Genomic DNA, 22,517 nt, shown 5'->3' with positions numbered 1-22,517 from the left:
GCCCTGAATTGTCTTATTGAATCCTCACAACAACCCCATAGCATAGCTATTGTTGTTGATGCATTATAGATTAGGTAGCTAGAGCTTAGAAGGTTTAAATAATTTTCCTATGGTTGCATAGTTAATGATTTGCCAAGGCCACTGTGGGGAGCAACCCGGACTGGACTGAGTTACTGGAATTAAGACTTATTCTATGCATCTGCTCTCCCACAATATGGCGCTGAGAAGGGAGAGACGGCTTCTGCACAGCTGCCTCCAGTTCAACCAATAGGCAGCGGGACCTGCTCCTGATTGGAGGAGAGCAGCGTACTCGGCGTGTGGGCAGCCGAGTTAGGACTGGCGGAGGAGGACTATAAAGGAGGAGAGAGACGGCATGCACCAGGAACATCTAAGGGGAACATCTATCTGAAGGAACACCTGTGCAGCCCCCGAGAGAGCCGGCCGGCAGTGTGCCGCTCCCCCGCGGAAGTGGGGAAAGTGGCAGGGGGAACCACCCTTCCACGGAGGTGGAAGGGACGGCAGCCAACCCGGGAAGAACCAGCAGCAAACCCGGGAAGGGCCGAGCAGACAAAAGAACAGCGCAGGGTCCTGTGTCGTTCCTCCACGAAGACGGGGAGCGACAGCCACAATTCAAAACCAGGCAGTGCAATTTTCGTGGGTGCACCTGCCATCACATGCTGCGAGGCCCCTTTGTCACTCAAGCCCACGCGCCCGGCAGTGGCATCTGGAGTTGGCGCTTCCTGCACCAGCACCATGCCTGCTCATCACTGAAGCTCTAAACAGCTTCGATTCCTGGTCGTTTTTTAGTGCTTTATCATAGGACGTTTTAAGATATTTTTGATCATTAACTACCTTCTCTATCTGGATCAGAAGTAATTAAGAAAGGCAGAATCCAATTAAGATCCTCTGGGCTTCAAGTAATAGAAAACTCAACTTTTAAAAGGTATTTGTTATCCCATATTATAAGAAGTCCTGAGGCAGGCTTTTCTAGAATTATTTAATGCAACTGCTCTGAGACATAAGCTTTCAGATTCATTTATTTTTTTCACTTCCCCAGAATATTGGCATTTGCCCCGAGGTTTGTGTGTTCGCAGTCCAAGATGACTGAAGTACTTCCAGCATCACTCCTTCCACAGCCAAGACCAGGGATACGGATTCCGTTAGGCCACATGCAGTGTCTACTCCAAGGACAAAGGCAGCCTGGTGCGATTCACAGGCTGTGTAGATTCAGGATTCAATGACACTAAAGATGCCCAAGACTGCCTTCTATTTAAATATAATCTTACAACTGAAACCAAAATAGAGGTTGGTTCAGGGAGTCAAAGTACTTTGGTCCGAGAGCTTGGTTCTTCTACAAGTAAAAAGAAGCCATGCTTGGGTACCAAAGACGTGTGGTAGCTATTTGTTCCTTGGGAGAATTCCATTTTGCCACATCTTCTCAGTGCTAAGAGAAGCTGACTGTCAACCAACTGGGCAGCAGCACTCAGTGTAGACTTGAACTAGAGCACTCGGAAATTTCAGATCTGGGGAAACTTGGAAGTCACGTGGTCCACAGGGTTCACATTAAGAAGGAAGATGCCCCAGCCTGTTTAGAGTCAAGGTGAAGAGGAGCATACTGACTCTAACCGCTCTGCCATGCCTCCTTTCCCTTGGTTAGTATCCCAAAAAGGAAAGACGATGCGTCATGTATTATTACTTTGTTTTTCCTGTGACTAAAAGCCTTTAAACCAGTTTTAATCCACTTCTGAAATGGATCCATGCTAACAAAGTCATCAGGATTCTAATAATTTCCTAGATGATTCGCATAATTTTACTACTACAGATGTTCTGTGAGATTATCTAGGCATCTGATGGTCATTGTAAACTAAAGCCTGAAAGACAAAAGACAAGAGTAGGGGCCGGTGTTGTGGTACAGGGTTTAAGCTGCTGCCTGCCAATGCTGGCATTGCATATGGGTGCCAGCTTGAGTCTCAGTTGCTCCACTTCCAATCCAGCTCCATGCTGGCATGCCTGGGAGAGCAGCAGAGGAGGGCCCAAATACCTTGGCCCCTGCACCCACATGGGAGACCTGAATTCCTGACTTCAGCTGGTTGCAGCCATTTGGGGAGTGAACCAGTGCTGGTAGAAGATCTATCTGTCCTTCTCTATCTCTCTGTAACTCTGTCTTCCAAATAAATAAACCAATAAATCTTTTTTCCAAGACAAGAGTAAAGCTTGTTGAGCATTTTCTAATTAAAATGGTAATATGTACTGATTGCAGGAAATTTGAAAGCCTTAAGAAAAATACAAACGGGGCCAGTGCTGTGGTGCAGCAGGTAAAGCTGCCAGCTTCAGTGCCGACATCCCATATGGGCACCTGTTTGAGTCCCGACTGTTCCACTTCCGATCCAGCTCTCTGCTATGGCCTGGGAAAGCAGTAGAAGATGGTTCAAGTCCTTGGGCACCTGCACCCACATGGGAGACCTGGAGGAAGATCCTGGCTCCTGGCTTCAGATCAGTGCAGTTCCAGTCGTTGCAGCCAATTGGGGAGTGAACCACTGGATGGAAGACCTCTCTCTCTCTCTCTCTCTCTCTCTCTCTCTCTCTCTCTCTCTCTCTACCTCTCCTTCTCTCTGTGTGTAACTCTTTCAAATAAATAAATCTCTAAAAATAAAAAAATAGAAACAAAATCATCCAGTACAATTGCTGTTAACATCATGGCTGTGTCTTTACAATCTTTTGTACTGCAAGTTCTTGGGTACTTTTTAAAATTAAAATAGTTATCATACATTAGACTTTTTGCAATCTTTTCATAAAATGCAGGGGCTGATGTTTGGCCTAGCAGTTAAGACACCATCGCCCACACATAAGTGTCTGGAATCATTACCCACCTCAGCTCCTAACTCCAGCTTCCTGCTAACACAGACCATCAGAGACAGCTGTAAGAGTTCAAGTAAATTGGTTCCTGCCACCTACTGGGGAGGCATGAATTGAGTTGCTGGCTCCTACATTTGGCCTGAGTCCCTGCCATTAGAGGCATTTGGGAAGGGAAGCAGTAGATGCAAGTGCATGCTTGCTCGCTCTCTTTCCTCTCTGTATCTGTCTGTCAAATTAATTACATAAAGTAAGTCATCATTAACCCAATCAATTATCTATAATTTAATATAGAGATGTGTTACTAATATTTTAATATTTTTTAAAGATTTATTTATTTGAAAGTCAGAGTTACAGAGAGAGAGAGAAGAGAGACAGATGTTCCATCTGCTGGTTTACTCCCAAAATGTCTGCAATGACTGAGGCTGGGCCAGACTGAAACCAGGAGCCAGGAGCCTCTTCCAGTCTCCCACATGGAGCAGGGGCCCAAGAACTCCGGCAATGCTTTCCCAGGCTCATTAGCAGGGAGCTGGATTGGAAGCAGAGCAGTCGGGAATTGAATTGGTGCCCATATGGGATGCCAGCATGGCAGACGGTGTTTAATGAGTTACCCCACAGTGCCAGCCCTGGTGTTTTAATATTTTACAAGCATATATTTATGCAACTCCAAAGGCAAAAGACCTACACAACACATAGCAGGTGTCAGATTCCCTATTTCCCTATGCCCTCACTCACACAAAGGCTGATCATTCAATTGTAGCCATGGGCACCTTTTGCATAAACCAAGCTTGCCTTTGTGACTGATTTCATTTATCCTTCTTTATAGCTTCCATGAATTCCTGCCATGGCCAAGGCCAAGTGAGGGGGTTCTGGCCTCACCCGGCTGCATTGACATAGATTCAGCCAACAGTTTTGCCAAAGGACAAAGCTGGTGACATGTCTGCTTAGAGGCCTGCATGCAACAGAGCAGGGAGAAGGTCTGAGGGGGAAACAAGCTCCCGGGGGACAGGGGGAGAGGGAGCCCCTAATTGCTTTCACCTTCCTCTCCTGCACTTTCCCTGGGGGCCTCAGACCTCCCCAGGCAGGGGCTCATTTGCATTCGCTCTGGAACTTGCTGCTGGTAGACACACAGGGGTGACGCTGGGAGCCAGCGTAGCAGACTGGCAGGAGAGATGATTCCACACCGTTCTGGGTAAGTGTGGTATCGGTGGCAGGGTGTTGCAGTGGCTACTAAATCAGTGCAAACAACAGGATGTTTTATTTCTTTCCTTGCAAGCTTGAATAACCTAATCCAGTCATAACGAATTCTGGGGCAGAATTAATGTAGAAGAGTAATGGTGATTAGGTAATTAGCAAGTACAGGGAGTATTTAACCTTCTCGGTGACAAGACTGCCTACGACTACCTGATATCATATATGCTCTCGGAAATAATTAATAATTTTAAAATTATACAATCTCTATTACTAATCAAGAAGTAAGGCTCGAGGAGCATTGCCAATCAAGTTGAGTTTTCCCTCCGTTCAACGTCTGCCCATGAGCTCCCTCTCTCTGGTGTCTCCGTGTGTCAGCCTCTTTGATTTTTATTTCAGACTGACTAGACTTAGGCTGTGGCAAGTCTCAGAATATCTCAACAAGCTGAGACACATCACCCTCTAAAATTATCCACCCCGAATGAAATGCCAGGAAGTAACCTTTGGCCTTGGCCTTTTTTAATTGCAACTCAAGCCATTTTTAAGCCATGGGCTATGACAGCCCCGTGCTCTGCTCCTCTTCATCTACCCTCGGCTCCCCCGCCCTTCCTGAGCTGTTTACTCTGGAGAGGGCGTGTGTGTGTGTGTGTGTGTGTGCCTGCATGTGTGTTTTATGTACTGTATTACATCCTGATAAAAATGTCTTCCCCCAGACATATGGCTTTAATTCCACAAAATAGCAGCAGCCGTTTATAGACAGGCCTTACCAACACATAGATGCATGAATGCATGGCACACACATGTAGCATAGAGAGTGGAAAGATTCATCTTGTGCAGGGACAGAGGATGTAGAGCAGGAAACTCAGAGAAGAGGAAACAGGAGGAATTATAAAGTCTCTCTCTGAATCCCATACAGAAACCAACCCTGAGACACCAAGAGAAGAACCAACTTCTCCATCATCACACAACAAATTAAAAACAAAAAATTAACTAATTCTTGACTCCTGATCCCAGCATTCTTTACCCTAAACACAACAGAAACCAAGACAAGGGAGTCAGATAACAGTGCAGGGAATTCAGTCATCAAAAGTGTACTTCTGTGGATGCAGTCCCCCACCCCCACCCCCCGGCTTCCTCCCTTGTCTGACTCCAAGCGGCAGATCAAGTGCACTTCCTCCAGGAAGTCTGTCCTGTTGCACCGGGAGTTAAGGCCCCTTCTGTGAGCTCCCATAGCATTCTGTGCTGGATTCTAAGCTAGCCTTTTTCACATTATTTAGTTCATGCCGGTTTTCTGATCTTTTAGTCCTCCCAAGATTTCAAGCAAAAGAGGATGCTCACTGTTCACTGCTGTATCCCCAGCATCTGGCCCAATGCGCAGTGCTCAGATATCACTAAATTATGCAAAATCTCTTGGATCCAGGAAGCCATCACAAAGGCAAGGGGGCATATCGGTAGCGGAGTTCAAGCCATACAACTCATTAACAGTCTGGGACAAGTACACAAACGGGAGGGCAGAGGGAAGTGGTGACCAAAATGTGATCCTGCAAGACCAGCACAGCCCAGCCTGACATCTCAGACTTTCAAAAAGCAGAAGTGCTGGCCAGGGGGATGTCTACTGACTCACAGCTTTGTCTTTGGAGGTGCACGCATGTATGTGTCTAAAATATTAAAACACAAGTACAAATCTACATATTAAACGAGTCCTAAGAAAGTGACTCCACCTGTAGAGAAGAGCCCGAAGAAAGAGAGAGAGAGATCAGGAAAACTCGGATTCTGACAACAACCCAACACGGACAGCAGTCTGGGTGCTCACTTGGAACCTAAAGTTTGTTTTTCCCAAAGCTTTCCTGGGGGTGGGAGATCCGCAGGTCTGCCTGCTGAATCAGCTGACCACCTGCTTACCAGGCACCTGGCCCCATGTGACTCATTTGTGGATGCAGATTTATAGTAGGGAGGTGGAAGTCTCTAACCCAGTTCTTGCCTTCAAGGGGTAGTCGTCAGGTGAAAGCACATTCCTTAAAATAATCATTCCTGACTCCCTTCTAAGAAAACACATGTAGGGGCCAGCGCTGTGGCGCAGTGGTTTAATCCTCCACCTGTGGCGCCAGCATCCCATATGGGCACTGGTTCTAGTCCCAGCTGCTCCTCTTCCAATCCAGCTCTCTGCTGTGGCGTGAAAAGGCAGTATAAGATGGCTCAAGTCCTTGGGCCCCTACACCCGCATGGGAGACCAGGAGGAAGCACCTGGCTCCTGGCTTCGGATCGGCAAGCTCCAATGCGGCCATTTGGGGAGTGAGTGAACCAATGGAAGGAAGACCTTTCTCTCTCTCTCTCTTTCTCACTGTCTGTAACTCTACCCCTCAAATAAATAAAATCTTTAAAAAAAAAAAAAAACACTGAAGATAACTCCACTCATAGCTCCATGATATTCATTTGCATGGTTTCCATGCACACACTTCTTGCGGGGCTTGACTTGGAAGTCCCCTAATGGGGACAGGTAACCAGCAGAGCTATGGAGCAGGGGCCAAGAGCATTGCCTTAAACGAATGACTCTGCAGAACTGGGCTCAGGAAATGGCAATGTAAACCTTTATGCAAGAAAAGAGCTTCTGTGGGTTTGGAGAAACATTTGCAGGCAGTTTGGAGAATGAGTAAGAGTAAAAATCAGCCACCCCCAGAAGTTTATGATAAATGAGGCACTTAGAATGCATCCTGGAGACAAAGAAGTCACCCTGACTCAGCCAGTAATGCAGAACCTGGAGTACCTAGGCAAACAGTTCTCAGAAATGACTGGACAATCAGAAGCCTATTGGTTGTTAGATGAGCATGGCCACACAGCAGGTGCCCAACCTCCTCCCTCTTCTCTCTGCATCAGCGTCTCTTAGGAACCACCACCCCTCCCCTGAGATCTCTTCCCCTCCGCACTCCTTAGCCTGGCTCCCTTTCATATGCTTTCCCACTCTGGGGAGCTATGCATCAGACCATGAGGCACTAACGCATGGACGGACGGATGGGAGAGACACAATGAAGTTGTTTCTATGTGGTGCCAGGATAATCAGAACCCTTGTTAGGGGGGGAAATCTATCTGATTGACAGCAGAAACGAAGCCTAAATGACAGACTATATTTATCACTTTTCAGCTAGTACATTTTGGTGTTAAAAATTGTTAAATGTTGGGGATTGCATGGCTCAGGGTTTTTGTTTCACATTTGTTTGTTTACTTGTTTGATTCGTCTGCTGTAACAGTGGTCCATTTTTCCAATGTAATGTGCAGAAGCCAGTTACACAATGGATGCGAGCAGAGCCACTCCGGGCAGACATGGTGAAGGGAACAGATCCCTGCTTTTTCCTGCCCTTTCTCCCCTCCAAGCCCAGATTCCTGCTTCTTCCTGTCCTTGCTCCCTGCGAGCCCCCGGTGGCTCCCAGCATCCCCAGAGATGCTTAAGATTCAGAAAAATAAAAAAAAAAAATCTGTTTGAGAATCACTGATGTCATTCTCCAAGCTCCTTGCTTTACAAACAAGGAAACAGGGACCAAGAGAACGGAACTGCCTCGCTGACAACGGCAGCAGATCTGGAAGCAGAACTCGGGGCTCTTGCACTGCATCCGACTGTCCTTGCCTCCATCAGTGTGAGAAGATCCCTCCCTGGTTCTCTGCGTCCCAGGACACTGGAACAGGAGGCAAGAGGGGGAGGCAGATGCTCTGTAGACTGGCCCTCTAGTGCACATTACAGCTGCTCACTGCTTTCCTTCTAGGTACCCTCCCATTCTTTTGAAGTTCTGAACTGAATTAAGGTGAAAAACCAGAGTTAACCCTTTCAGATATCCTGAAAGAAGCCAAGATGAAAAATTGCCATCGGCATCTCCGATCGTCCATCAGTTTCTGCCCAGTCCAGCCCCACCTCTCTGGGAGGCAGAGGTCCACACAGCTCTACACCTTCCTTTCTTCATCTCTCTTCCTCTCCCTAGGGTCCAGGTCCAGCCCACAGCTCCACACTTGCAGCTGTCACTCATCCCCTCCATGTCAAATACTCTTGGCCTCAGTCCTGACTCTTTGCCCAGCCCCGGAGAGTCTCTCCTTTTATTATCAGCCAATAAGGTATTAATACATTCGTTGCCTCAAAGTGCACTTGTTAATGAGGGCCACAGACATTCATTTAGTGGAATTTGATAGTGACAACACATTGACATTGGTAAGGTTAATGATCCAATGCTTTATTTCATTGAACAAGTTGAACAACACTTAGCACATTGATCCACAATGTCCTACAATCCATCTTTGCTATTACTTTAACAGTGCCATGGCATCGATGCCCTTTAAATAATTGGCACCATGAAAAGATGGACTTGGCCTTGTCATGTCAGATCAGAGCTTTGTTGAATTGTGAAAGAGTTTGGTCTTTTCTTTATGTTTTTTTTTCTTCCCTCTCACTTTATGTCCCTCTGATTGAATAGGGAGGCAGGAGCTTGCAGAGGCCAGAGGGGAGAGGCTGGCTGTATAGTGAAACACCATCCTGGCCACGCAGAGGTGTGTGGCGATTGCGGAATATTCTCCAAGCCTTCAGTTCCTTCCGAGAACATCAGGGATGCACGGCTGTGTTCAGGTTTCTCAGCTGCCTTAGCTCCCAGTGTCTTCATCTTAAAAGGGGGGAGGGGATAACAAATGAAATCAAGTTGTCCCCACTTGACTCAAAAATGATGGCTCCTAGCATCAACACATCACACTCTGCCTCTGGTAGCAGAGAGGTGACAACAGAAAGAAAAAAAGAGTGGGCTGGGATCTCCCAGAGCCCTGTCCACTAAGGCAACTAGATCCTGGCTAGGACACTGCATTCTAGAGATAAACACTGGGCTGGCCTAGCTAGAAGCAAAGTCTAAGATCTCTGCACACTGTTTTCTGCTAGGGGAAGGCAGTGAGGTGCCTCCCAGGTGGGCAGACCACGTTGGTAGAAAGTACTCAGGTGAGACACAGCTGTCAATAGGGCAGGATTCAGGACAGACCTTCTCAGCTCAAAGTGGGCTTTGGATGAAGCGTGAGAACTTTGAAAGGGCCTCTGGCACTCAGGATACGGGTGGTGGTTTGGGGACTACACAGAGCCCAGTGATTTCACTGAGAGAGATTTTGGCAGGGCAAGTGAAGCCAGTTAAGTCTTCCGCTGCACTTACTAGATTAAAAATTAAGTCTAGCCAAAGCCTTTCCTTGGTCAGAGCTGACTAAAAATTTGAGAAAGGATGAAGAAAGGGGAGGTCTCTAATTCAGAGAGGAAGAAAGCCACCGCCCACTCTGTGAAGACCAAGGTGGCTGACACATTGAACCTGGCTTTACTACTCGCTTGCTGGCTGACTTCAATGACAAAGCAGGTTACTAAACGGCTCCAAGTTTCATTTCCCTTTTTCTGCAAAAGGGAGAGGAAAGCAACTTTGCAGGGACATTGCGAGATGAGTTATTAAAACATGGGTGGGATGCTGCAGAACCGATGGAGACAGCATCTAACTATTGTTTGAAAGGAATGAGATGAGGCAGAAGAAGCAGACACGAAGCATGTCTAACATCATTCATTTAGCAGACGTGCGATACACCAGACACTAAACTTGGAGTTGAGAAAACAAAGATAGACCATATGGTATCCTTGCCCCCAAGTTGCCCACAATCTAACAGAGGAAACAGACTGTGTATTTTTATGTCAACTGTGAAATACTTAGTCCCCAAGAAAAGAAAAAAAAAATCACAAATCTCCTTAAGGATAAATGGTGAGGCCTCTTTCTTCCCACTGTCTCACTCCTCCGCCTGGCACCTTTCTAGCTGTTTGCCCATAACTACATGGGTGAGTTTAACTCCAGAGCAAATCACTAGTGAGCCACGCTTGGCCACAGAATGAAACATGCAGTATAATAAAGGTCACCCACTGAGATGTGTATTTCCATCTGTTTGACAACTGTGCCTTATTCCTCAATGGATTCTGAATTCAAAGGAGTAAAGGGGAGTATTATTTATTGGTTTGCACAATATCCAACATGATACAGCAGAAGTACGTGCGTAGCCAAGAAAGAGGGTCCGGCATAGAGGAACTGACTCCATGCAGCTGTGTATGCATGTGGAGTCAGGGTGAGCTCCAGGAGAGGAGAATGGGCTTCCAAAGGAAAGATGATTTGAAAAGTGACAGAAGAGCAACCAGACAATAGGGCAGCAGGGACAGAGGCCTACAGGTGAGAAAAAAACATGTGTCGAGAATTTCAGAAAGGGCAAAATGTGGTATACATTTTCAACAGCAATGTTAACTATCATGTTTTCAACGTTGTACCAAAGAACCCTAGCTCCCAAGATAGCAAGTCTAAGGTTTCTTGCTATCAGAATTAACAATGCCCAAGTCAACCCGAGGAAGTAAAAACAGGGTGGTTCCTGTGCAAGCGGAAGGACATGAAACGTACCGGGAGGAGGTGTTGTCACTTGCAGCCTCGGCTTTGGGTCCCACTTTGCTGTTTTTAGTTTCCCCTTGTGTCAAAGAAAGCGTATGGCAAAGTCTCAAAGATATCTCCCAGCCCTGACGTCCCATGGAGTTGCCAATCTCACACACTATTCTCGTCTGTAATTTTGTAAATCAGTTCTGTCCTGAATTTTCTAATTCTCAACAGAGCACCCCATTCTCAGGCCTGCACAGATTAATTACTGATGTTCCAGATTTAACTTTGCCAACGCTTGGGAGCGGATCCCTGTAAACCATCTTTGGCGCTTATTCCATCCTTTGTTATTCATACAAGCAGGAGTGGTCAACTTTGGAGACAGCAAACAAATACTGGTATTTGGCTGAAGGAATGTTTGGTTTGAAATCAAGTACAGTTCCTGAAGCCCTTCTCCTTCTCTTAAGAACTGCATGACCCAACAGTCTTACTTACAGACCCGTAATAAAGGCCACGCCGAGACTGTCTCTGCTGAAAATAGGGCAAGTGTGGCAACGCTGGGCGCCTCAGCCCCCGCTCTGCTGACATTTGGGGCTGGATGAGTGTTTGCTGTGGGCGCTGACCTGTGCCTTGCAGGGTATCTGGAAGCACTGCTAGCCTTTTCTCCCCCTCTCCCAGGCTTTGAGAACTGAAAAAAAAAAAAAAAAAATATCTCCAGGCATTGCCCAACGTCCCTTGGGGCTCAGCACTGCTATAAGAAGTCCTGATTCTCCCTACCTAAGGCGTGTGAATTGACTGTAAGCACACAGGCCAGTCCTCGGAGAGAAGCTCAAGAAAACTCTTTGATGCTCCTCATTCCTGTGTTCACTCAACTGGTGGCGCTCCTCCTGAGTGTCTGCTACACTTCTTGGTTATTTCAACTTTCATCTCCGGATTCCTAACTCGGCCTATTTTCAGCCCAACCACGCTGGCCTTCCCCCTGCATCTCCTCAGATGTCGCTCACAGCTCCACCACAGCCACCACTGCTGTGGTTCCTCAGCCTACGGCTTCCCCATCCCTATCCCGGTGCTTTCTCCTGCTCCTCACCCACAGGAAATCATGCACCAACCACGGAAACAGCCCAGCTCAAAGCCAAGGCCTGCAGCTCCAGGTCTGGTTCTGCCACTTCTAGCCGTGGGTGCTCAGAGGGTGGGTGTCATGCCCTCATCTGTAAAGTGGGAATGCGGACGGCACATCCCCACCTACCCAGCCAGGATGTTTTGAGGGAAAACTCAGAGAGCAGCAGAGGAAGTGATCTGAAAACTAGGAGGCATCATACAAAAGAGAAAGATTGCTGTTACCACGATCATTATCTGTCCAACAAAAGACGTGGAAAGGGAATGGGTATCAGCACAAAGTGCCTACCCAGCAGAGAGAACGCAGCTGAGGCAGCAGAACAATAACCATGGTGATTGGGTGCAGGATAAGGAATTGCAGGAGGAAGGCACAGTCCCTTTGCTGTTTTGGAGGCAAGGAAACTCAGTTCCTCCAGGAACAGGAACCAAAAGATAAGAAACCCCAGGAGGGGTGAGAAGGGGCTCCAGGGGACCCCTGGAGCAGGGCTGCTTGATGGGACCTGTGGCTGAGGTTTCCAAGTACAACTGCAATAGAAGTACAGTTGTTCATGCACAGAGAAAACCAGGGATATGGTCTCTTAATGCACATTAGTACTGGCTTGGTCTGTGCGAGGGGTGGTTCCTGAGACTTTCTTTTTTTGACAGGCAGAGTAGACAGTGAGAGAGAGAGAGAGAGAGACAGAGAGAAAGGTCTTCCTTTGCCGTTGGTTCACCCTCCAATGGCCGCCGCGGCCGGCGTGCTGCAGCCCGCTCACCGCGCTGATCCGATGGCAGGAGCCAGGAGCCAGGTGCTTTTCCTGGTCTCCCATGGGGTGCAGGGCCCAAGGACCTGGGCCATCCTCCACTGCACTCCCGGGCCACAGCAGAGAGCTGGCCTGGAAGAGGGGCAACCGGGACAGAATCTGGTGCCCCAACCGGGACTAGAACCCGGTGTGCTGGCGTCGCAAGGCGGAGGATTAGCCTAGTGAGCTGCGGCGCCGGCCCAGTTCCTGAGACTTTCAGCAATTCATCCAGATAGAATGGCAAAGTGATTCCGTCTACCCTAGAGGTCCTGTCTATGCCACCCCAATGTCCCAATGTAACATCTCTGTATTCCATAAGCAAAAAATCGGTAACCTTTGAAAACATATGTGAGCATGAAACAGGCTAGCTCCTGAAATTGCCTATGTGACTTGTGAAGCATGTGTCAAGGTTACATTTTTATGTGATAAAAATATCGATGATAGCATACATACCTGTCATGATTCACTTGTGCCATCTGCAGCTCATTCATTGGTTAGGAGAGACTGAAGATAAACATAGCATAGAGGACATCGCCAACCTTCTCATCCTACCCTCTAGCCATCTCCATGGCTCCATATTGTGGGGAGCAACTGGGAGCAACTCGGACTAGACTGTTACTGGAATTAAGACTTATTCTATGCATCTGCTCTCCCACAATATGGCGCTGGGAGAGGAGGAAATAGCTTCTACACAGCTGCCTCCAGTTTAACCAATAAGCTGCAGGAGCTGCTCCTGATTGGAGGAGAGCAGCGTACTCGGCGTTTGGGTAGCAGAGTTGGGATTGGTGGAAGAGGACTATAAAGGAGGAGAGAGACAACATGCACCAGGAACATCTATCTGAAGGAACACCTGTGCAGCCCCCGAGAGAGCCGGCCGGCAGTGTGCCGCTCCCCCGCGGAAGTGGGGAATGTGGCAGGGGGAACCGCCCTTCCACGGAGGTGGAAGGGACGGCAGCCAACCCGGGAAGAACCAGCAGCAAACCCGGGGAGGGCCGAGCAGACGAAAGAACAACGCAGGGTCCTGTGTCGTTCCTCCACGAAGACGGGGAGCGACACATATGTGTCTGGATTTTCAGAGAAGATGGGAAATTATGCCCCAAATGGGCAAGGGTTCAGGTATAACCCAGTAAAAGCACTTCCAGCAGTGATGCAAATGCCCAAGAGGTCAAGCAATGGTGGGTGGGCCTGGGACGTGCAGCATTCATACTGTACAGCAGGCGGGGATGAGAACCAGTCAGCAACCACGAGACATGGCTGAAAGGGCAAACTTCTCAGCAGAGGTGAAGTTAAGAATTCAGAGAAGCTGGAAAATGTGTCAGTGTTTTGTTTTTCTTTTCTTGTTGTGAGATTCACCTTATCCTGTACCAGATGGCTTATGGGGTGCTGCAGGTTTTTGAGGCTCTGTTCATTTTCCTTTGTTATGTTTTTCTTTTTTGTCTTCATACTAGATATTCTCAATTTTTTAAAGATTTGTTTATTCTGAAAGTCAGAGTTACAGAGAGAGAAAGAGAGAGAGAAAGACATCTTCCATCTGCTAGTTCACTCCCCAGATGGCTGCAATGGCCAGCGCTGGGCCAGGCCAAAGCCAGGTGCTTCATCTGGGTCTCCCACGTGGAGGGCAGAGGCCCAAATGCTTAGGCCATCCTCTGCTGCTTTCTCAGACCATTAACAGGGAATTGGATCAGTAGTGGAGCAGCTGGGACACAAACCAGTGCCCATATGGGATGCCAGCATCACAGGCGGTGATCTTACCCACTATGCCAAAACACCAACCTCATTTTATTTAATTTTTAATTGACACATGATAATTGTACATACTATAGGGTTCAATGTGATCTTTTATATGTAGATAAATTGTGAATGATCAAATCTGGGAAATTAGCATATCCATCTCCTAAAACATTTAATTCTTTGTGGCAAGAGCATTAAAAACCTTCTCTACTCGTTTGAAACATGTGAGGGACCTTAAAACAGTAACTGGAAATGTGAACTATGAAAAAACTATGCATGGATTTCAAAATTTCTTGCACCAAAATAATCTAGTATTTTAGTTCTGATTTCCATGAACTTTTTGAAGTATACATTATTATTATACTCACCCTGCTGTGCCACAGAACAGAACTTACTCCCACCATCTGATTATAACCTAGTACCTGTTGACCCACCTCTCTTCACCAGCCTTATATTCTCCTCTCTACCTTTATAGCATCAACTTTTTTTTAAGATTTATTTATTTATTTGAAAGTCATAGTTACAAAAAGAGAAGGAGAGGCAGAGGCAGAGAGAGAGGTCTTCCATCTGCTGGTTCATTCGCCAATTGGCCACAACGGTTAGGGCTGTGCCGATCCGAAGCCAGGAGCCAGGAGCTTCTTCTGGGTCTCCCACATGGGTGCAGGGGCCCAAGGACTTGGGCCACCTTCTGCTTTCCCAGGCCATAGCAGAGAGCTGGAACTGGTGCCCATATGGGATGCCAGCACTGCAGGCAATGGCTTTACCCACTACGCCACAGCACCGGCCTCTATAGCATCAACTTCTTTCGATGCCACGTATGAGTGAGATTATGCAGTATTTGTCTTTCTGTGTCTGGATGATTTTATTTAGTGTAATGTCCTGCAGGTGCATCCACGTTGTTAGACGTGACAGGATTTCATGCTTTTTATGACTGCATAGTATCCAATCATAAATAGACATCCCATTTTCTTTATTCATTCATCCAACCGTAGATGCTTATGTTGCTTCCATAGCTTAGCAACTGTGAACAGTGCTTCAGGAAACTTCAGACTGCAGGTATCTCTTTGACATACTGATTTCATTTCCTCTGGGAATACTCAGTAGTGGATTACTGGATATATGGTAGTTCCATGTTTAGTTTTTTGAAGAAGCTTCATACAGTTTTCCTAAGGACTGTATTAATTTACATTCCCACCAACAGTGTGTGAGGGTTCCCTTTTCTTCACATTCTCACCAGCATTGCTGTCTTTTATCTTTTTTCATACTAGGCATTCACATGGGAGGGGGTATTACCTCTTTGGGATTTTGATTTGTATTTTTGATGGTTAGAAATGCTGAGAATTTTATATGGTGTCTTTAGAGAAAATGTTTTTTCTGGATCTTTTACTGAGTCTTTAATCAGATAATTTGGTTCTTTTTCTATTGAATTGCTTCAGTTCCGTGTACATACTGGATATTAACACACTGTCAGATGTATGAGTTGCACATATTTTTCCCATTCTCTTCACTCTGTTCTCATCTGCTCTGCTTTGCAGAAGTTTGTTTAGTTTGTTGCAATCCCATTTGCCTACCGGTGCTTTTGTTCCTGTGTTTTTGAGGTCTAGTTTTGAGGCCTTTCCCCAAAAAATCCTTGTTCAGACCAATGTCATGAAATATTTTCCCCGTTTTCTTCTAGTAGTTCATTGTCTCAGATCTTCTGTTTAAGTCTTTGATCCATTTCGAGTTCTTTTTACATATAGCTAGTCTAACTTCATTCTTTGTGTGTATATTCAACTTTCCCAATAGCATTTATTGAAGAGATTGTCCTTTTCCCAATGTGTTCTTTTTGGCACTTTTGCCAAAAATCATTTGGCGATGGGTACATGGATTCACTTCTGCCCCATTGGCCTACGTGCCTGATTTTATGACAATACCATGCCGTTTCTGTCATGACAGCTTTGTAGTAGATGTCAGTTTATGACACAGCACTAAGTCCCCTTGTTCATTCAATGGAAATTTCAGGGGATTGAAATTTCATGTTTCTTTGAGTAGAAGGAGATTAACTTAGTAACTGCTGGTTCCAAATGTGCACAGGCGCGTGACCTACTAATAAGAGCACCAGAGTCCTGCAACAAAACATTTCCTGTGGCACTACAGGGGACTGTTCTACCTCCTGAGAGGAGCAACCTGGTCGTCCTGTGACATTTACCTTCACATCCCTTACACGGCCAACTAGAGAGCACGGTACCCTGAAATTTCCTTCTTTGTAGAGAAATTGGTGAACACAAGTGATTTTGATACCTGGAAGTTGTGAGTTTTTACTTTGCTTAAGGTCAAGCCCTTCTCTACAAGCAAGCAAACATTTCATTTTCCGGGAGATGAAATAAGCAGCGGAGGCAGCCTTCTCTGATGTTCTGGCTGCAGGCAGTGAGAGCCAATGCTGCGAGCGGGCCGTGGTTTAAACCTGGAATGGCGTCTCTGTGCACTGCAGATGCGACCGCTGAACAACTCACTGGACTCTGGCTCAGTCCGAGGAAACATCTTTGGCAGCTACAGATGCCTTTCCCCAGCCAATGCCACCCTCCCCTACACTCAGAACCACCTAAAGAGGCACCTTTCTGTGTACGTGGGTGCTCCCCAGCCAAGCACTTTTGACATTGTCCTGTTAACCCTTCCAACAACTCTCAGAAGCAGGCATTGCTGATATTGCTATTATCCCTGTCTTACATCTCCTAAGACACATCTGTGAGTTAGCCATTCATTTTGCCAAGATGGCCCAAGATCAGGAAGCAACAGAGCACAGCCTCAGCCTCAGTGCTCCTGAGAGCTCAGTGTCTAAGCACCGTGATTCCCACACCGTGCCTCACTGCGTTCCCTTTTTCTAAAATCACTTATATTATTTTTCAAATTTATTTTGAAATAAATAAAATAAATATAAATAAAAGTGTGTGTGTGAGAGAAAGAGAGAGAGAGAGAGAGAGAGAGAGAGAGAGGCAGACACAAAGAGAGTGCCCACTCGTTGGTTAACTCACCAAATGCCCACAGTGGACACAGCCAGTCTAGGATGGAGCCAGGAGCCAGGAACACACTCTCAGTCTCTCATGTGGGTGGCAGGAAGGCTATTAACTGAGCCATCACCACCACCTGTCAGGATCTTTATCGCAGGAAGTTGAACTCAGGAGCCTGGGCTCAAACCCAAGCTCTCTGATGCGAGATGCAGGCATCTTAACATGAGGCTAAATTCCCACCCCGTATTCATTTCTTGGCTGTGGGTTTGGTAGCTCCGTTAAAGGCCCTCTCTGCCCTATCCGCTAATGATGCAAGCCCTCTGATGGCGGTGACTGGCTTCTGAGGCATCTGCAGTCCCCTAGCTCACATGGCTTCAGGCTGCTTCTTTCATACTTGCATACCAAGCATCAGAACTGTGTCCCAGGCTTCTGGGGCAGCTGCTTGACACACACAAACATACAGAAGCCTCAAAGATGGGATCAAAGCGGCACAAAGCCTCCTGCTACTGGAAGAAGGGTCTGTCCTTTCCTCACCTTCCCTGCTCCTCCTAAATGACTCTCGATTACACAGCAGCATCTGCTTCCTCGTGAGGTGCATATGCTTCTTCCGCTGAATCTGAATGCCTGTCGAGCCACCCATACAGAGAGCGGCATGCAAACACACAGCTGAACGTTGTATTTAGAAGCACTCCATCAATCAGATCTACAAGCTCAGCCTGCAGATCTAAGGGAAGAGGCAGAGAGAAGCACAGGCACAGACAGGAAACGCCAGCCCTCCCCAGTCACCTGATAGCTCAGAATCTCTCCGTTCCTCTGGGTACCGACAACAAGCAAGCAACCAGCAAGGAGACACGTTCCCTTCTTCCACCGGATAGATCTGCAGCCTTCCTGACAATGGAAAGCAAAAGGAATCTGGGTGTTGAGAGGAACCCACAGAACTTAAAAGGAGCAGGTGGGACTCTCATCCCCATAAACTCCCACGTCAGTATCTGCAGGTTCCCCAAATTCTAGTCCCATTCTGCCTCCGACGGTCATGGGTGTCCTCACATCACCCCAGCCCTCATAGGCAATGAGGTCCCTGTAGTCACACAGTTCTTCTCACATGTCTGCTTCTTTGTGCCATGGTAGACTTACCATGTGTCTTCCCTATACACGCTGTTGAACAAATACTGGTAGAGTAGATCGGTGATAGTGACCATAAGAAAATCCCAACAAAATAAGGAAATAATTGTTAAAGCTGAGACTGCAAGAGGATGCCATGTGGGTACAGGAACAGTGAAGACCAAATCAACCAGCCCACTGCTCACCTCCTCTTGCTGGCCAGTGTTTCTGGTGAGGGGAATGTGCAACCTGCGGGCCAGTCACCACCGTGTCCCAGGTACCTCCCCGGGCCAGCGTGGGGCACTTCTCCAGCCTATAATTTCAGTGTCTGCAACAAAAGAGCAATCACAGAAAAGAGGCTCTTACTGCAAGCCCAGGAACTTTATATGAATTATCTTTGTTGCTGCAGATTTATTGAGGTATGATTGGCATACAATAAACAACACATATTTAAAGTACACAATTTGATAAGCTCTGACATATGTATACTATAATAAAATTATCGCCACAATAAAGACCATGAAAATGTCCAAAATTGCCCCAAATTTCCTTTTGCCCTCCCTCCTCCAACTCTCACATGCCTCCCTGGGCATCCACTGATTTGTTTTCTGTTGCTTTACATTTGCTTTGCATTTTCTAACTTTTTTTAAATAAGTGAATCAGTTCGTATAGTTCCTCCCATTATACTGCTGAGCAATGTAGATCGCAATTCGCTTATCCACCTACCTTTTGTTGAGCACTTGGATTGTTTTCAGTTTTGCACTATAAAATAAAACTGCATATTTGTGTATAACGTTTATTGGACACGTGTTTTCATTCCTGTGAGATAAAACCCAGGAATGGGACCACTGGGTTCTGTGGGAGACAGATATGGAATGTTGAAGAAATTGCCAGCATTTTTGCTACGTAGGTTGTCACAGGGGTAGGCACTGCAGCACAGGGGGTTAAGTCACCACTTGGATGCCTGTGCTGCCTATCAGAGCGCTGGTCTGAGCCGCAGTTCCTCTGCTTCCTAACCAGCTTCTTGTGCGCACGTCCTGGGGGGCAGCAGGTGATGGCTCCAGTACTTGATGCCCTGCCACCCACATGGGAGACCCCAATGGAGCTCCTGGCTTCTGGATTTGGGCCTGGCCCAGCTCTGGCTGTTGCAAGCATTTGGGGAGTGAACCAGTGGATGGAAGATGTCTTTCTCTTTCTCCTCTCTCCCTCCCTCTCTTCCTCCCTCTTCCCCACCCCATACAAGAAAAGCAAAATAAATAATTTTTTAAAAAAAAAACTGGTTGTACCATGGGACATTAGCACCAGCAACCCAGAAGCAATTCATTGCCAAATATCTTTAGCAATGCTTAATCAGTTATCTTAATTGAAATCCTATTTTGTGAGTTATCTTTTTATTTTCTTTGAAGGACAAAAGTTTTAGTTTTGAAACACAAAATTTAGTACCCTTTAAAGTGCAAGGTTTTAATTTTGTTGATGTCTTACGGTTGAGACTTAAGGGTTCTGCCTATATTCTAGACATAAGTTCTTTATCAAATATTTCTTCCAATGCAATTTGTCTTTTCATTCCCTTAATACTAACTTTTGAAAAGGAGAGGTTTTTAATTTTCATTAAGTGTGATTTAACAATTTATTCTTTGGTATATTACCTGAGAAACTTTTGCCTAACTCAATATTACAAATATTTTATCCTATATTTTCTTCTAGAAGCTTTTTACACTGAAATCTACAATGCATTTGAGTTAATGTTTCAAAATTGTGCGAAATAGGGATTGAAATTTGCTTTGCTTTGCTTTGTTGATATATGGATATTCAATTGTTCAGTACAGTTTGTTGAAAGGACTATCCTTTCTCCACTGAACTGTTTTTGCACCTTTGTCAAAAGTGTGTTGTTCATATATGTGTGGCCTTCTGGACTTTATTGCTTTCCACTGGTACACGCATCTGCCTCTACACCAACATCACACATCTTGATCGCTCTAGGCTTATTAATCTTGAAATCAGGTAGTGTTTGCCCTCCAATTTTGTTCTTTTATTGAAAGTTCAGCTATTCTAGATCCTTTCTGTTGCCAGTGAATTTTGGAATCAACTTGTCAAGTTCTACAAGAAAGCCTGCTGGGATTTTGACTGGGATTGCATTAATTCTATAAATCAATTTAGAAACATTCAACATCTTGCCAATGTGATTCTTCAAACCAACGATAAGGTATATCTATTTATTTAGGTCTTCTTTAATGTCTCTCGACAATATTTTGTAGTTCTCAGCATAAAGATTTTTAACTTCTTTGGTCAGATTAGCCACTATTTCATATTTCTTATATGATTACAAATGGTATTGTTATTTAATTTCAATTTCCATTTGTTCATTGCTAGTATGATATAAAATACAATTGATTTTTGTGTATCGATCTGGTAACACATGATCTTGCTAAACTCACTAGTTAGAGTAGCTTTTTTGAAGCTTCCATTACATTTTTTGTTACCGGTGACTCTCAGCTAGAATGGCTTTTACCTCCTGGAGACAAAAGTGGCAGTGCCTTGAGACATCAATGGTTGTCATGGCTTGAAAGCAGACATGAGGGCAGTGTTATTGGCATCTCACGGGCAAAGACCCACAATGCTGCTAAACATCCTTCAGTACAAGGGTTAGCTCAGCAAGGCAAAGACTCACCGCGCTGAAAATGTCCAGAAGAGGTCGAACGAGACTTCTATACACAATCACGTCACCTGCAAACAAAGACAGTTTACTTTTTCCTTTCCAACCCAGATCTTTTCTTTTTTACTTCTTCATCTTGCCTGATTGCGCTAACCACAATCTATAATGTTGGACAGAAGAGAAAGAACAAACGTGTGTTTCAGGGCCGCCACTGTGGCACAGTGGGATCAGGACCCAGCCTGCAGTACCGGCATCCCACATGGGCGCCGGTTCAACTCCCAGCTTCTCTACTTCCAATCCAGCTCTCTGCTGTAGCCTGGGAAAGCAGTAGAAGATGGCCCAAGTCCTTGGGCCCCTGTAACCACATGGGAGACCCAGAAGAAGCTCCTGGCTTCTGGCTCCACAGTCATTTTGGAAATGAACCAGCACATAGAAGACCTCTCTCTCTTTCTCTCTCTTGTAACTCTTTCAAATAAATAGAATAAACCATGGAAGGAATGAAGGAAGGGAGGGAGGGAGGGAGGATGGAACGAACAAACGAACTTGTGTTTGATATAGTGGTTGACATGCCGCTGGAGACACCCGCATCCCACATTGGAAGGCATGGATTTGAATCTTAGCTTTATTCCTGATTCCAATTCCTTGCTGATGCATACCCTGGGATAGCTGACAGCTCAAGTCGTTGGGTTGCTGCCACCTATGTAGGAGATGCAGATTGAATTCCTGGTTCCTGGCTTCTGCCTGGCTCAGCTCCAGCTGTTGTGAGCATCTGGTAAGAGAACCAGCAGATGGAAAATTGTGTGTGTGTATGTGTGTGTATCTGCCTCTAAAATAAATATATTTTTAAATAAGTAGATTTTACCTATTCTTGATCTTCGGTGAAAAACATTCACTCTTTTCACATAAAGTATTTTCACATAAAAGTATGTCAGCTGTCAATATTTTTGGACATACCTTTTATCCAGTTGAAAATTTGCCCTATATTCCTATTTTATTGAGAGTTTTTTCAAGAATGAGTGTTTCAATTTATTATGTGCTTTTTATGGCTTTATTGAAATGATCATATGGATATTTTTTAACTTGAAAATATGGTGAGTTGATTGGTAGATTCACTGGCTGGTCTTCAACTGTTAAATCACATTTGCTTCCCTAGTGTAAACCTCTCTTATTCAAGATGTTTACTCCTTTTTGAATATTGTTTGATTGGATTTGACAAAAGCTGTCAACATTTTTGCATCTATGTTCACAAGGTACATTGGTAAGTAGTTTACTTATAGTGTTTTTGCCTGGTGTTGGAATTAAGATAATGAATGAATTGAGAATTATTTTTCAATTTTCAATTTTCTGGACCATTTTATATAGAATTGGTATTATTTTTTCCTTAAATATATAAGAAGACTCACTAATGAGGCTGTCTAAGCCTAGTGTTTTCTTTGTGAAAAAAAATGTTCTAACTATACACTCAATGTCTTCATTTGATATAGGACTATTCAGGTTATTGCTATCTTTTTGAGTAAGTGTCAGTATATGTGTCTTTCAAGGAATTTTTCAGTTTTATCTAAAATGTTACATTTGTGGAGATAAAATTGCTCTCAATATTCTTTTTTTAAAAAAGACTTATTTATTTTAAAGGCAGAGCTACCAAGAAGCAGAGGCAGAATGGGGGGGGGGGGGGGTCCATCCACTGGTTCACTCCCCAGACGGT

The 22,517-nt window shown here is 45.5% G+C and overlaps 1 long non-coding RNA gene across 1 annotated transcript; it reads right to left on the bottom strand.

Moving 5' to 3' along the window:
• Window positions 1-15,579: 15,579 nt before the first annotated feature.
• Window positions 15,580-20,890, bottom strand: LOC149122520 (uncharacterized). Its single transcript, XR_016219307.1, has 3 exons — window positions 20,828-20,890; window positions 18,366-18,487; window positions 15,580-17,946 (listed from the first exon to the last, which is right to left on the bottom strand). It is a non-coding gene; the product is annotated as an uncharacterized LOC149122520 (long non-coding RNA).
• Window positions 20,891-22,517: the final 1,627 nt, after the last annotated feature.

The sequence above is a fragment of the Oryctolagus cuniculus genome, chromosome 13 (genome assembly GCF_051225735.1).
Source record: "Oryctolagus cuniculus isolate XC-2025 breed Fujian yellow rabbit chromosome 13, ASM5122573v1, whole genome shotgun sequence".
Taxonomy (NCBI): domain Eukaryota; kingdom Metazoa; phylum Chordata; class Mammalia; order Lagomorpha; family Leporidae; genus Oryctolagus; species Oryctolagus cuniculus.
The sequence above is the reverse complement of the archived record's forward strand: the minus strand, read 5'-3'. Positions and strand labels throughout refer to the sequence as shown.